We start from the raw sequence: 15,708 nt of genomic DNA on the forward strand, positions 1-15,708 counted from the left end.
CTTTCTTTCTTTCTTTCTTTCTTTCTTTCTTTCTTTCTTTCTTTCTTCCTTCTTTCCTTTTTTTCTTTTTTTAAGTAGGTTTCACGCCCAGCGTGGAGCCCAACACGGGGCTTGAACGCACGATCCTGAGATCAAGACCTGAGCTGAGATCAAGAGTTGGACGCTTAACCGACTTAGCCGCCCAGGCGCCCCTAAACAAAATCCAATCCTTTATAGCTGCCTCACATTTAACTGTTTAATGGTACATATTATCTTATCTTCCATTAATATTTGAAATTCACTTGCTAGCTCTTCTTCTCTCTCCCTAAACCAACTTCTGGACAGGTGATTGCTGTTTAGTACTCCCAGCAGAAAATGAACAGTGGCAAAGTTATGTTTTGTTTCTGTTGGCACGGCTAGTTGGCGTGTTAGTTGATGGTTATTGAGGGCTCACTATATACCCGTCACTGTGCTAGATCCTAACCAGAAAGATAAATGCTAGACCTTCAAGGCATTCATCTTCGAGGCCAGACATGGAGCAGAAGCCACACTGAGCAGGGGCTCCCTTGAGTGACTGACACTTCACTGACTCATCTGTGGCCTCCACTCCATCTGTAAAGGTACAGACATAGGCCTATGATGCGGGGTGATCACGGCCAGTGGTGGGCTCGTCTAGGAGCCTGCCCTCTGCTATTCCCGCAGTAGAGTTGTCTCCCCACCAGAAGTTGGCATGTTTGTTTCCAAACCTACTTAGTCTAGTTCCTCCCGCCACTGTTATTACACAATTTAAGTAAATGTACTTAACATAAGGAATATGAATAAAGAAGAGAGAATTTGTTTCTACCGGAGCTCAGGTGAATGTTTGGGAAAGGCACAGGAAAGGTGAATTACTAAAAACATGTGCCGTCAGTGTATGCCTGGGAGAGCCACCTGTAAAAAACCTGGAAAAATCTGATTGCTTCACAGAATGGCTTTAAGATCTTGCTCTACTTTAAAGGAAACCAAGACAAAATGATTGCAAAAGCCTCAGAGGTGTGGCTTATATGAGAAATAGGGCACAGAACTCTAAGGGGAGGCCTGAAACTCAAAAGACAAGAGAGGCCTTGGCCCTACATCAAAAATTTGAGGGATGTTTTAAGTTGAAATAAAAGCTTAAGGAACGATTCCATCATTTTGTATGATTCCTGCTTTAGCTAACTTGTTCAACCAAATCACCAACTATTCATTGCATAGGGCATAAGAGTTTCCACTGTTAACATAATAGTATGTTTAAAGCTACAATATGGGGGGCTGAGGCATACAAGACGACTTCTTCTTGGGGAAAGGAGGGCTCAGGACAGGCTCCATGGAGGAGGTTAGTCCTGAATTGGGTGCCAAAGAATAGAGTAGGCGTTCCTAGGGAAATAAGTAAGCCAGTCACTCCCCAGGAGAGGAATCAGCATAGTCACAAAAGTCGGCTTTCTAGACTTTGTCAATCAACCCAGAGGTAAGACAACACAGGTCTGACTCTGTTCAGTCATTGCTATGTGTCCTTAAGCAAGTCGTGTGTGCTTCCGTATCTATATCTGGAAGATGAAGACAACTGTGGGTCTGTACCTCCCCAGACTGTTGTGAAAATTACAGGAGATGACCTTTAGATAATCATGCATTAATAAAAACATTGCAGAATTATCTTAAGGCTTACTGGGAGCAAGGGAGTAAGACAATCTGTGGATGATCCTGGAGATTAAAGAAATGTGGCACACCTCTTCTAAAATGTCCTGCCACAAACATAAGCTGGAGAAAGTTCACGAGAAGGGAAGGTGTGATGTAAGTTCCCAGGTGCCAGGAGACCGGCAAGCCAATACTCTTAACGACCAATCCGCAATATCAAACATCAAGGCTCACCCACCACTTTCAATGGACCCGTTTGGTTCTCCCAACAAGCGTGCAAAGCAAGTATTGCTATTATCTCCATCTTACAGATGAGGGGACTGGGTCTCCTAGAAGTCAAGCATAGCACTCAAGGTTGGACAGATGATAAACACAGAATATGGACCAGAACCCTGGTCACCTGATTGCAAACTCTGTGAGCTTCCCAACACCCTGGCTGCCTTTCTTGTCGGCCGTTTAGTTCACAAACCGTGTGCTGCAATGTCCCTATTTGTTCATTTGCTAAAACTTTTCATAGGACGGGAGGCTGCAACTAATAGCTCAAATGAGGGTTGGAGATTATCAAGGATTTCAATTATCCTGCCCATCTCTGACCTCCATTACCAAGGATAATCTGAAGCGAGCTCGAGCAATTTTCTGAAACTTTCATTAATTTTAAATAAATGTATACAATGTCATTCCCCCCCTTCCCCTTTATCCAAATTAAAATGTCCTTGTCTTTTCAGTCTCTCATTATAGGCAAATCCTTTGCAACGTCTTGGAGATGGTCTGTTGTTTTTCTCTAGGTCTTTTGTATTTCTGCTTTGTTTTCTTTGAGACGAAAGGACCCAATGCCGAATTCTGATTTTAAGGTGAAGTCATGACATCAATGTATGTCATTAAAATGTTTTATTGTAATTACAGAACTAGTCAATGCCAAATTATGTGCACTATATTATTTTCTGCATCATTCTTTATCCCATTCTCAAAGTTAATACAGCCTATTATATCTCATTCATTCTTCTGGCTGCCTCTGCACAGCAAGCAGATGTCTCCATTGAGCAATCCACAATGAATCCGAGATCTTTTTCCTGGGCACTTACAAGTGGAGTAATTCAGAGCCCATCAGTGAGTATGAGCTGTTTCAATTGTTCCTTCCAGTGTACATTAGCTCGCACTTGTCTACATAAAATTTCAAAGAACCATACATATTACAGATGGAAAAGACCAGTTAGTTCATCAGGCCTGCCCACTCTGCCAGCAAGAGTAAGCATGGAAGCACTTCCACCAGTTCATGCTATTTTAATTATGTGTATTAATAATAATTACAATTACTGTTTATACTACATGGTTTCTTTCATCCTAAAATCAGTTAAAAGGCTTTCCGTTTAAAGCAACGTTTCTTTTCCAAAACGGAACTGGAGGTCAGACATCAACGTTACTAGACCCAAAGCCAGCCCTACGTGGGGCACCTGGGTGGCTCAGTCGGTTAAGCGTCTGACTCTCGGTGTCACCTCAGGTCATGATCTCATGGTTTCGCGAATTCGAGCCCCGCATGGGGCTCTGCGCTGGCTGCGTGGAGCCTGCTTGGGATTCTCTCTCTCCCTCTCCCTCTCTGCCCCTCCCCCACTCGCACTGTCTCTGTGTCTCTCAAGATAAATAAATAGCTCTGAAAAACCGAGTCCGACAAAACCCAGAACTCAATTCAGTTCAGTTCAGTAAACATCTCTGAGCGCCAGCTACTCGTAAGGCAGGGGCCGTGTTGGGTGTTTACAGGGATCTGTAGGTGAATGGCACCTAAAACCTGCCCTCTTGTTTATCGCCTATTAAGGGATTTGTGATGGTGAACATGTAGAGCTCTTATGGTCACTTCAAGAAAAGAACCAGATAACATGGACACTCTGGGGATGGAGAGACTCCTCAGGCTCTAGGAAGGGTGAGCATAATGTCCATCAACAGAGATCGGGGGAAAAAAGGGACTTGAGCAAAGAACCAAACAAAAACAAGGGACAAAGTCTGTGAGCAGAAGATGTCTACAGGCCTCTCCAAACATTTAATTGATGACTTTGAACTACAATCAGAACACACAGATTACCAATCATGAATATACGTATGGAGCGAAGGCAGAACGTTTTAAATTGGGACTGGTATTTTGCTTTCTTTTGTTTGTTTTGTTTTTTTGTTTTGTTTTGTTTTTGTTTTTGTTTTTTTTTTTTTTTTCAGAAAACCTGGTATTGTATGTAAGAAAAATTGAGAACTCCCAACCACAGACTAAAATCTCCATTCCAAATTTAAATGGATAGGTGACCCACTTGCCGGTAACTTAGCACTTTTAACGCCTCACGATACAGCTGAAAGCGGACACTGGTGTACCATTTGGCCACTTGGGGGATTTGTAGTTTCTTGTTGGATTGCTGGACAACTTGAGATCTTCAAACTAGAATGCATAGAAAACAGGATTCCATTTTCTGGTCCTTTTAATAGAAACACATGTAAGTGCAGACCAGGAAAACACAAATATATTCTTTAAAACAAAAACAAAAACTTTTTTTAACATTTATTTATTTTGAGAGAGAGAGAGACAGAGACAGAGTGTGAGCCGGGGAGGGGCAGAGAGAGAGGGAGACACAGACTCCGAAGCAGGCTCCAGGCTCCGAGCTTTCAGCACAGAGCCCGACACGGGGCTCAAACTCACGAACGCGAGATCATGACCTGAGCCGAAGCCGGACATTTAACCAACTGAGCCCCCCCCCCGACGCCCCAAATATATTCTTATGATTAACAAGAGTAGCTGTTTCTTCACACTCAACGAACCTAATCTTTTTTTTTATTAAAAAAAAATTTTTTTTTTTAACCTTTATTTATTTTTGAGACAGAGAGAGACAGAGCATGAACGGGGGAGGGTCAGAGAGAGGGAGACACAGAATCTGAAACAGGCTCCAGGCTCTGAGCGGTCAGCACAGAGCCCGACGCGGGGCTCAGACTCACAGACTGAGAGATCATGACCTGCGCCGAAGTCAGACGCTTAACCGACTGAGCCACCCAGGCGCCCCACGAACCTAATCTTTAAAAACACTACTAACTCTCAATATATTACTACAGGAGTTACTTTGTACCACCCTTTGTAAAACCATTGGTATCAAGAAAAAGGAAACTATAGGAGACTTCTTGTCCTTCTGTATTTGTCCCCTCAAAGACCACGGCAGATGTTGCCTACTGCATGAAGCCTTCCTCTGTTCCTTCTACCACCGTTTCCTTCACCCACCAAACTAACAGTTCTCTCCCTTGACTCCCATAGTTCCTTGATCCAGCGCTACAGGCTTTATTAACTGTATGAGCATCTATCTCTTTCCACCAGAATGAAAGCACCTTAAAAGAAGGAATTCAGTCTTACTTGCCTTGCATTCTCACAAGGCCAAGATCATTTTTCATTGCCTGACACACAGTAGACATTCAACACATGTTTGTTAAATCGTTTCATCAGGTCTGGGAGGCCTATTTGGACATATTCTAATTTTTAAATTTTTTTTTCCTTTGTACTCTTTCCAAAATTTGCCCTTGTCTGTCTAGTCATGGCATTCAGACTCAGATGCAGCGTAAGTGTGTGTGTGCTTACCACTATCTGTCATTCAGTCAGTGCATACCTCTGGTGGTGAACTTCAAGAACGCTGCCCTACACAAGACCAGAATCTCGATTCCATCACATTCACGTTCAGCCGCTAAGCGACTTTGGAAAACATTCGAGTCAGATGGACCTGAGTTCAGACAGACTTACACATAAGCTCTGATTGGCACTTACCAGTTGTACGGCTTTGGGCAAGTTAACTCTCTAGACCTCAATTTCCTCAACTACGACATGAAATATAACGAGCACCTAACTTGATTTAAATGACAACACAGGAAAAGGTTCAGGTCAGTGCTTTGCACGTAGCAAATACTCAACTAATTATTAAAATTGTAGCCTTGTTCATAAAGTAGAAATAATAATACAAACCCTTTAGGATTCTTACAAGAGATAAATGATATAAGAAGCAAAATTTTACCCAACACATTCAGTCAATGTTTCCTTCCTTCCTGTGTGCTAGAATAATTGTTACAATGGACTGAGCACCTATGTGCTCATTACCTATCCTAGGTAATATATTATGCCTTTAAATATATTATGCCATCTAACTTAATTCTTTCAATAAGCTATCAAGATAATAATCATTATCCCTATTTTACAGATGAGTAAATTGAGTTTCAGAGAGAATAAATAACCAGCCCAAGGTCACATCATTAGTTCATGACAGATTGTTCCAGAAGCTAAGTAAGTGGGATCAAGAACAGAATAGGAAGCAGAGAAAGAAAATACAGGCAGAAAGTATAGGCAGAAACTCCCTAAGAAGCCTATTTATCCCCACCCTAATCCCCAGTTTCAAGATTATGCTTGCTTTTTTTTTTTATTTTAATGTTTATTTATTTTTGAGAGAGAGAACGACAGAGCACAAGCTGGGGAGGGGCAGAGAGAGAGAGAGGGAGACACAGAATCCGAAGCAGGCTCCAGGCTCCAAACTGTCAGGACAGAGCCCAACATGGGGCTCGAACCCATGAACCGTGAGATCATCACCTGAGCCAAAGTGGGATGTTTAACTGACTGAGCCACCCAGGCGCCCTGGATTATGCTTGCTTTTTGTTTATTTTTTTAGTCTTTATTTATTTTTGAGAGAGAGACATAGTGCGAGCAAGGGAGGAGCAGAGAGAGAGGGAGACACAGAATCCGAAGCAGGCTCCAGGCTCCCACCTGTTAGCACAGAGCCCGCCACGGGGCATGAACCCACGAACCGTGAGATCATGACCTGAGCCGAAGTTTGACGCTCAACCGACGGAGCCACCCAGGTGCCTCGATTAGGCTTGCTTTTTAAGCCAGCCTCTGGGATCTGACACAATATATTCTCACTTTCACTATTCACACACTCCAGCCTTTTAATAAATGTATGAAATGATGTCACTCATCTAAGAACTAACTCTAATACATTTCCCTCTCCTAATTTCTTTCCTGGTTACAAATTTGCTATTTGTTCCCACAGTCTTCTTATCTCTGTATACTGTCAACCATGAAACATTTTAATTTTTAATAATCTGGTTACCCTTAATTTCTTTAAATTTCCATAATGGACTTATATTAGATATGTCAAATACATTTGTTGCCACCTACATAGAAGGGAAGATGGCCCTTCCATAGTTCCTACTAAACAGCAATCCAGTTTTATATTAACACCCCCCCCCCCCCAGCCACCTCCCTTTACCGCGGCACTCTAGGCTAGAGGTTTGCGTCTGACCCTCGGGCAAGGCTGGTTAGGGACTTAGAAGAAGGGCAAGGAAAAGGCTAGCTGGGTTATTGGATTCTTTCTTGGGTATCTGAATTAGGAAAACCTGAGAGAATGAAGCAATTATCAGGGAAAATTAGGGAAAGATGTAGAGAAAGAAGGCACGAGGAAGAAGAAACAAAAGAAGCAGGTAGAGGGGGGAGAGTTCTGGACGCGGAGGTCTTGGCAAGTCAAAGAAGCAACACTAGGTGTAAGCAAAAGCTATGAGATGGAGAGAGGTTACGCCGAATAGAGCTGGAAGAGCAAATCAGCATGTAGCAAAAGGAGCTAGTAAGGCAAACACGCAGTGAGAGAACGAGACTGATACAAAAGAAGAGGTTGCCCTTGGAGCTGCCTCTGGTCCTGAAAGACTTCAGTTCTGATTTCAGGTTCCTTCTTGAGCATCCCCACAGGGAAACCCCTTTCCTTGAGGAAACTTCCATGAGTCAGTTCTTTGCAACCAGAAGGCCTTTTCTTGAGGGTTCAGCACTTAAAACCTCTTTTAGAAAATGAAGTTTCAGTTGTATTGTTCTCTTGTTTCAGGTGAGTCTCAGCTGCAGATTCCTGGAAGTCAGGCATTCGTTCACCTGACTACCCTCTGATTGTCCAGACTTCCTCAAAGATCTATTTTCCCTGTTTCTGAGATAGGAGAAACTTCTCCCGTTTAGCTACTACCTAAATATCAATACAGACCGCACCACTCATTTATCGCCTATGACCCTTTGACATAAGAAGTAAACTCTTAGACCAATGAGAAACACAACTAACAAACTTTACAGGAGAAAAGCTGAGCACAAGAAGAGGAAAGATTCAGGGATTCACAAAATACTTTGCTATGAAGGTATAGTCTACTCTGCAAAGGAGGAGAAGAAGGGTGAATATCCTATTATAAGAAACTTCCTTTTTTTAACTTGGGATGTAAGGTTGTATAATTTAAGATTTTTTACCTGTTGTTCTTTTTGCACTTAGCTAAATTTCTTCTTTTTTTTTTTTTTAAGTAGGCTTCACGCCCAGCACAGAACCCAGTGCAGGGCTTGAACTCACAACCCTGAGATCAAGACCTGAGCTGAGATCAAGAGTCACCGAATGAGCCACCCAGGTGCCCCGGTTTAGTTAAATTTCTTAATAAGCTACATTTCACTGTGAATTACCTATTCACTTGACAGCAACAAATGACCACCTGCTGTTTTACCCTGTGCTAGGCAGCAGGTGCACAAAAGCTAAAGACAGTCCCAAACCTTGAAGGGGCTACAGCCCAGAGCAGGAAGTATCCTATTCCAGCGCAGTGTCATAAAGGCCACATAAGCATACGCCCGGCCGAAGAGGCAGTGGGACAGAGATAGGATCTAAGAAGCTTCCCAGAAGAAATGCCCAGGATAAGTCTTGAAGGAGCGGCAGGAGTTGGCTTGGAAGAGATGAGGCGGAAAGATGTCCAAGCGAAGGTAATGACCTGGGCACTAATGCTCTGCATCCTTTAGACCACAGTTGCCTTAAAGACCCCGGGATATCATGGACTTCCGTACAATAAGCCACCAATCCAGGAGTCTTTAGAAAAGGCAAGTATGCCCTTGACTCACATTCAAAAAGTCCCTTAGTCATACACCTTAAGCAAAGTTTTTCTCCCCAACCATACGCTAACTACGCCAGCCCCAAGGATAGCAGAAAATCCAACGTACCTAGTACTAGACAAGGTAAAGCTACCACAAGGCTCCCAAGTTTCTCTTCTGAGCAAATGATAGCTTGGTTCCTTTCAACTGTCATTACTGTTCATTTTGAGTTTGTGTATGTATTTTTCGAGAAAAAGAATGATTATGGTTTTCTTTTTTTTATTAAAAATTTTTTTTTCTTAACACTTATTTATTATTGAGAGACAGAGAGAGACAAAGCATGAGCATGGGAGGGGCAGAGAGAGGAGGAGACATAGAATCCGAAGCAGGCTCCAGGCTCTGAGCTGTCAGTACAGAGCCCGACGCGGGGCTCGAACCCACAAACCGTGAGATCATGACCTGAGCCGAAGTCAGATGCTCAACCGTAGCCACCCAGGCACCCCAACGATTATGGTTTTCACGTAAATTACTAAAGCTCTCCAAAGCTTTTGGTTAGAGGCATTTCGAACCTTTCCACGAACAAAATAAAAATACTTTAAGATTTTTATTTTAATTCCAGTATTGTTAACATATAACATAAAAAATACTTTTGATAATTATCTTGATCATCAAAAGTTAGATTGGCTACACTGATATATAGAATATGTTTTTCTTTTCCTTCAAGTTTAGCATTCAACAATAACCACATTTCACATATTTCTATAGAGCATAGTCTTTTTTCTTAAGTTTATTTAATTATTTTTGAGAGATAGAGCACAAGCAGGAGAGGGGCAGAGAGAGAGAGGGAGGGAGACACAGAATCTGAAGAAGGTTTCGAGACGCAGGGCTCGAACACTCGAACTGTGAGATCATGACCTGAACCGGAGTCGGACGTTCAACCGTCTGAGCCACCCAGGCGCCCCTATAGAGCATAGTCTTATGTTCTAAAAAGCTTGCTGGTATATCATTTCACAAACCTCTTCATGTTTTCCCATCTATAAAGTCAATAATATATTTCTCTTACATAGTTACTTCTTAGGATTTTATGAAGTTAAGCTACATACCCAATGTTAGGAATTTTAAGCAACCAAAAATAAAGGTATAAGTCAAAATATTATTAAATATGGTCTTCCAAATTCCCTTCCCCAGTTAAAAGTAATTATATCTTAGATACTTTTTTTTTTAGCAGACAGAAATAAGACCAATTCAAAGGGAGTCAGTGGTTTACTGATCCTCAAAGCGCCTTGAACTAGTCTCCCTTGCCACAAGTAAGATGATAGTCCTAAAATATGGTGCAAGTTCTTACTCCGGATTCCGAAAATTGCATTAAGAGCTACCATGTGAAATTTTTAAATTCTATCTTTTCAAAGATTTAGCCAGTTTCAAGCGACTAGTGCTTGGAATTACTCACACAAAACATGATTAATAAAAACATCATTCAGTCTCCACCCTATCTGTCTCTCTTGGTCACATTTCAGAGGCAATTTTTCACTCACGTCCTAAAGGTATATTCCACATATGTATGTGTGTGTGTGTATATATATATATATATATCTCACACATCATATCAGCAAGTCTTCAGCAATATCCTCCAGGAGCTGCTGATCATAAAGATCGTCAGTAGCCCTGTCATCCCCCAAAGCACGGTGTTTAACACGTAGCGTGTGTCATCGGCACTGCCGTTGCTTAAACTGGTCCCTTGCGCCCTCGAAACAGTATGCAAGCATAGTTCGAAAAGGAACAGCACAATTTCTGGGAGGAAGCAGTAAGCATGGTGAAGCTAAGAGATGTACCCGGGGCCCGTCCATTTTCAATTCATACTTATTATACAGGAAGATGTGCATTCAAAACAGCCTATTCTTTTGGAACTGGTTCTTTAGTCTCCTTGCACATGCGCCTGCATGCTGACTGGCCAATTCTCTTCAAATCCATAAATTAAAATCCCACTTTTGCTTATTGTGCTTTTCACTTCAAAACGTCAACGTGGTTTGGATGTGTAGGAATGAATCCCATATACCTACAAAACTCACATCTCCCCTCTGGGGACCACAGTTCTTGAATTGGGCTTTGTAAAATGTAACCAAAAGACCAGATCCGTGGAACATTCTCTTCACAGAATTCGAGACATAGGGAACAACAGGAAGGAAACTTAGATATGAGGCAGCCCAGCCCCTCATTCTGAAAGAGGTCCAGAGGAGCAGTATGGGGAGTCCTGGGTCATAGATGGCAAAACCAAAACCAAAAACTGGTCCAATACACTCGTAAAAACCATGTCAAGCTTAAATTAGAATTGGGGCCCCTTCTTTTTTGATCAACACTCTAAATCTTTTTTTTTTTTAATTTTTTAACATTTATTTATTTTTGAGAGACAGAGACAGAACATGAGCAGGGGAGGAGCAGAGAGAGAGGAAGACACAGAATCCTAAGCAGGCTCCAGGCTCTGAGCTGTCAGCACAGAGCCAGACGCGGGGCTCAAACCCACGAACCACGAGATCATGACCTGAGCCGAAGTCGGAGGCCCAACCGACTGAGCCACCCAGGCACACTCTAACTCTTAAGTCTTTAAAGAAAGGAGTAAATTTGTCTGGAATATCAATGGTGACTGCCTCACGTCTCTGCTTCTCATCTCTTGAAGGGATTTGGCCTAACAGAAAAACGGAAATTTAATCAGCTAGCCATGGTGCCCCTTATTTTCTTGTGAGTCCTTGGGTGAGTCACATAACCTTACTCAACTATAACAGAAGGATAACGATACTACTTAATTCATAGGGCTATTGTAAGAGAGGGCTTAGCAGATATTTTAAAGTGCATTAAAATGTCAAGGCTTAAAAGAAATGGAGAAATTTTCCATTTTACACCTTATATTTATATCTTTTGGGGGAAAACACACACACACACACACACACACACACACACACACACACACACACAATTCCCTTCACTAAAGTTACACGCAAAATCGGCATTTGTAACCAAGGAGTTTGGGGAATGTCCCGCACGTAGTAACGGTTTTACCTTCAGAGGGACTAGAAGCTCTCGCACTTTTATTTACACACAGTGCACAAACAATGCACTTTTTAAATGTCATCAGTCTTCATTTTTATTCCCCCAGAGGTAAGGACGACCTGATGACTTGTTGTCTGGCTTCCCAGTTCTGTTAAATTTCTCCCTCAACCAGATCCTCCTTCTATCCACATCTTAGCTCCCCACTCCCCTCCTTGGATTACTCTTCCAAAGCGGACTCAGATTGCCTCCCCCAGAGGCAGCGCCCCAGTGAGTAACACATTGGGGGGCGGGCAGAGTGTGTCGGAAGTGATCAAATACTTGCAAATGAAGTCGCACAGCTCACAGGAGAAGGCAATGGCCACAGGTGCCAAATGCAGATGACGATGGCAAGCTGTGGATAGGGCTGTCGCTACAATGTAGGCCGGTACTTCACCGCGTAACAACGTTGGGTGCAGAGAAATGACTCATCACACGACTTAACCACACGACCTGTGTAGGTTCCCCAAGTAGAGGCACCAAACCTATGATTTATGTGTGGGTGGGCATGTCTGTCTTCCTTTTAAAGTACTAAATTAGCCTAGAAAAAAAAAAAAGATGGATTGACAACACTCCTCTGAGTACTAGAGAAACACACCATGTAGAAAATGGGCGTGAGCACAAGTCTGCCTGCACGGAAGAGACTGGCATTTCAACCATACGTTCCCTCTAAGCAAGACCAAAATGGGGACGGGAGATTCTCCTGCTTTGGGGGATCAAGCCAGTCAGATTTTAATAACCCAGCCCAAAGGGGACTATGGTAAGATGAAGAGGCTTTAAAATGTTTTGCCCTTTGTAGATACACATCCTTGTCAGGAGGAATGGGAAAAGCCGTGTCATTACACTATCGATGGTCTTTGGAATTGTGAGGGGACAGTGCTAATGGCGGGGTTTCCCACAGCTATGTGTTTAGTTGGCATCAACTGGAGAAACTATGGAATAAGTGAAATGAGACAAGGGCTTCACGAACCACATGTCTCTCCCAGTGCCCATTAGAGGTTAACAGGGTGCAGAGGCCACAGCTAACGTGAGTCACCCGGGCAATGGCTGCCACGGAGGCCAACTCACAATGAGTGTGAAGTTATTTAGTAGTACAAGTGTAAAGGGTTAATAGATACTATTTGTATCTCTGTTGCACTGTGGGCAGGTGGGGGGAGGGGTTCTAACTGGAAACACTGGACTCTACGCGAGTTGGGATGCCTCCAGTGAAATGGAAGTTGGCTGGGGGGAGAACTCAGCCAAGAAAAAAGGACAGCTAGCTTAAGTCTAGCTACAAATTTAGGGCAGTTACTTCTACGCCTTTATGTTCTGCCCTACGACGGCATCTGCATGCTGTTCGGTGTGAATTATCGGTATTATGATTATAATTTAACTGTGTGGTGAATGTTGATTACACCACCAGGACCAAGTGCTCCAAGAGCAAGGGACCACGCGCCTGGTCCTTCCCTGTGTCCTCGGTGCCCAGCAAGGCGCCTGGTACCTAGGAAATGCCCCTCCAATATCACTTGAACAGACAAGTGAATACATGAATGAATTCCTGCGAACTCACGCTGTCACACGGGGTCGCCCTGTCCGCTCCGTGTGCCGTGAGCAGGGCTGAGTGTACCGCTCTAGTCCAGCACGGCAAGCAGAAGCCAAAAGGTGCCAATCTTCTTGGCAGACCCGAGTGCTGGGCCGTACAGGGTCCAGCGTGGAGGCCAGGGAAGGGGGCCAGCGCGACACCATCGGGGCACCCAGAACCCCAGGGCAGCTTCACCGAACCCCTCAGATCACTGCTGATCCTTCCAGGCCTTTGGTGTTCTTATTTAAGACCTGAGGAATAAATACCCTTTCTCTCCCCTGGCAGTTCTGAAACTCTAACATTTTAGGAAGATATCCGGAACCAAACCATGGTAAGGTCTTCTGCTTTACGAAGTGGAAAAGAATTAAGTTTTTAAATACGAAGTTCAGTTCTATTCCAGTGAAACATTATATGGGTGTGTGGAAGGCGCTTCTTGCCCGATCCAGGCCAATTAGTATCTCTCTTTCAGCCCTTCTCACACCCAGAAGTCAGGTTCTCCAGGCCTCCCAGAGAAAAACATAAATATTCTGAACCAGGGCCGGCCCTTTGCTTCAATCTCTAGCTATCACAGGGAGTCAGTCTGATAAACATTTGCAGTTCGAATGGAAGGAGGCACAGCCTCCCAGACTTTCACAGATTTTTTTTCTTGGGGGGGACAACTAGCAGAGTCACAGAAAACCTAGAATTAGGTAAGAAAGCGAAATTCCCCCAGAGAATTCAAAGAGAGCTACAACTGAGAGCCTTGCCGCGTAAGAAGAGAAGAAAGGAAATCCACAGTTCAAGAAAATAAGCAGACATTTTTTTTCTTAAAAAATTTTTTTAAGATGAGTATTAGGCACTGATTTTCACCTTCTCTTCCCATCTCTCAAGATGTCACTTTAAAAAGCAAAAGGTTTTATCCACAAAACCACCAGCGAGTAAACAGCCTTCACATTCTTACCCTCACACACACAGTAAGACATTTACTCTCTGATAAACAGCAATTGTAAATAAATCTCATTTAATCTCTAAAAGCCACAATAAAAATCTTTAACCTCCAAGGTAGAGTTTACAGATGTGTCTACAAGCCTTACCAGAGCCAGAAAACACAAGGTCTTGAATAAACTACTCTAACAGGAGGCACATTTTCTCTCAAGCATCTTACAGGGACCTTCTTTTAAAAAAGATATGTACAAGGGAGGAGGAAAGGGGAAAACCTAAGCCCTCCCACCCCATTCTCTGTACAAATCGGCCAATAAATCTAACGAAGAGACACAAGAGGAAAGGACAGAAGCCAACAGGTGGAAAAAGGCATTTTGTTTCCTTAGAAATGCTCAGACACTTGATCTGTGTTCCCCGGTTTTTTGTCTCGGGGTGTCTTTAATGATGGTTTGACGATGATGATGATAATAACAGTTCTACTTGGGGATCCTGCAGGATTGCCAGCTCGAAGATGTCTCCATGCCTCTTAGACACAAGGATCTGTACTGTGTCGCCAAATCCCAGGCAGACCTGCGGCATCCCCACTCGGCTCTCTGGATTGTACAGAAGGGGAAACTGAGGCACGCCCCCCTTGCCCACCCCCCGCACGCCCCCCCCCCCCACAACTCCTTTACAGCATCTACCACCAGAGAAATCCCCGAGACTGGAAAAGTTTCTGGATTGTCTCGCAGCAGAGTTCTCCTGCTCTCCCTTCTCGTCTGCTTGCCGCTCTGCCTCCGAGTCTGGGCTCGGGGTGACGAGGGCTGGGGTGCCTCCCCTTCACAAGGGGGGCCAGGGCCATGTGGGGGAGGTCCACACGCACACCCTCGCACACACAAAGCTCGAGGCCGTCTCTGCAGGCGCCCCCGGCCAGCCCTAGCCCTGCTTGAGAACGCACAGCTCCCAGCCTGCAAGGCCTCCTTGGGCTCCAGGCTGGGGCTGCTCCGAACGAGGGCTCTGCCCTTCTCTCCCTCTCTTTCAGCCTCCCCTCTCTCTCTCCTCTCTCTCTTTCCCCCTCACACCTCCACCCTCACACCCTCCTCCCGCCCCTCTCCATCCACCCCTTCTCCCCCACCAACCCAGAGGCACAGATCGTGTTACTGGGGTTCCCTCGAAAGAGGGGCCATCCCCAGCCCTGCAGCACTTCTAGGGGCAAAGGCAAGAGCTCCAGCGGCAGGACCCCAGCGCTCCCTCCTGAGCAGCGCAGGAATGAGACCCCCACTTCCAGGCACGGGCGAACGAGCCAGCCACAGAAGAAGGAATTGTTAGGGCTCTTACCTTTTTTATGAGGAGAAATTCTGGAGAATCATTTCAGAAACTGAGGGGGGAAAGTGAATGAAGACAAAAAAGGCCCTTTTCCTGCAATCCCCGGCCTCCTGGTATCAAGACACTAGGACAACATCAAAGCAACTTAGGGGGAACACTTTAGGGGCCTATTGTCTGCTCTGGTCTGATCTGTTTTTCTTCTGACTCCCCCTCTTGCTGCGGTGACACTTGGTACGGCCCAGGCATTCATGCCAAGTAGCTTTCACACATGGAAGCTTGTCTCAAGCAATTGCTGACAAGCCACAAACAAGACATTCTCCCTCCCTTCTGGGCG

At 44.2% G+C, this 15,708-nt stretch overlaps 1 protein-coding gene across 5 annotated transcripts in view; it reads right to left on the bottom strand.

Annotated features, from left to right (window-relative positions):
* Positions 1-15,693, bottom strand: part of BCL9 (BCL9 transcription coactivator) — an 85,019-nt gene extending 69,326 nt beyond the window's left edge. For all 5 annotated transcript variants that reach the window (XM_040462496.1, XM_040462500.1, XM_040462499.1 and 2 more), the window contains exon 1: positions 15,387-15,693. The gene's annotated coding sequence lies outside the window, so the exon portion shown is untranslated. The remainder of the gene's footprint in view (positions 1-15,386) is intronic.
* Positions 15,694-15,708: the final 15 nt, after the last annotated feature.

This window comes from Herpailurus yagouaroundi, unplaced genomic scaffold (genome assembly GCF_014898765.1).
Source record: "Herpailurus yagouaroundi ecotype Mexico unplaced genomic scaffold, PumYag 322, whole genome shotgun sequence".
Taxonomy (NCBI): Eukaryota; Metazoa; Chordata; class Mammalia; order Carnivora; family Felidae; genus Herpailurus; species Herpailurus yagouaroundi.